The sequence below is a fragment of the Papilio polytes genome, unplaced genomic scaffold, assembly GCF_000836215.1.
Source record: "Papilio polytes unplaced genomic scaffold, Ppol_1.0 DF824024.1, whole genome shotgun sequence".
NCBI classification, from domain to species: domain Eukaryota; kingdom Metazoa; phylum Arthropoda; class Insecta; order Lepidoptera; family Papilionidae; genus Papilio; species Papilio polytes.
In genome coordinates this window covers 844539-844882 of record NW_013525180.1, presented here as the reverse complement: position 1 = coordinate 844882, position 344 = coordinate 844539, and positions in this window count along the sequence as shown.

The window sequence follows — 344 nt, the reverse complement described above, 5'->3', positions numbered from 1 at the left end:
ACTGCATTCTATTTTTAGCATTCATGCCTTAACCATTAAATGCATGATGATGCAAAGTCATCTATAATCACTTTATGGCGTAGGATGTAAACAATCACAGCATATTTTTGAATAATTCTTTCTTTAATAAAAAGCCTTACACTTACGACACACTTTAGCCTATATGTTTTCATGCAAATACAGGGCAAATAAATTGGAAAAAGACTTCATGTGGGAAAGGGATCGTAAACTACAAGCTGCCAACATTAAGGAAGCAAGGTTATATTAGTAACAGTAGTAAGAATTAAGATTTGACAAATGTAAACAAATAAATAAAGTTTTACATGCGGAAAAAGCCGCACGCG